The sequence below is a fragment of the Tarenaya hassleriana genome, unplaced genomic scaffold (genome assembly GCF_000463585.1).
Source record: "Tarenaya hassleriana unplaced genomic scaffold, ASM46358v1 Cleome631, whole genome shotgun sequence".
NCBI classification, from domain to species: Eukaryota; Viridiplantae; Streptophyta; class Magnoliopsida; order Brassicales; family Cleomaceae; genus Tarenaya; species Tarenaya hassleriana.
Window position 1 is genome coordinate 9449 of NW_010968831.1, and position 595 is coordinate 10043.

Here is a 595-nt window from a genome sequence, read left to right on the forward strand (position 1 = left end):
CTTGGGACTAAGTTGTTGTTCTCTACAACTTGTCATCCACAAACAGATGGGCAAACTGAAGTTGTGAATCGTGTTCTATCATCACTTTTGCGTTCCATTGTGAAAAAGAATCTTAAGACTTGGGAAGAATGCATACCTCATGTTGAATTTGCTTACAATCGATCGACTCATTCCGCTACTCACTTTTCGCCTTTTGAAATTGTTTATGGTTTTAATCCTTTGACTCCATTGGATTTGACTCCTTTGCCATGTTCTGAGCATGCTAACCTTGATGTAAAAAGAAAGGCTAAGTTTGTTAAGCAGATTCATGAGGCCGCCAAGCTGAATATTGAAAAGAGGACGGAGCAATACGCAAGGCAGGCCAACAAAGGACGAAAGGAAGTGATATTTGAACCTGGAGATTGGGTTTGGATTCATATGCGCAAGGAAAGGTTCCCAAAAGAGCGAAAATCAAAGTTGATGCCTAGAGGAGCTGGACCATTTCAAGTTTTGGAGAGAATCAACAACAATGCCTACAAGATCGACCTTCCGAGTGAGTATAACATTAGTTCAACATTCAATGTTAGTGACTTGACTCGTTTCCATGCAGATACAG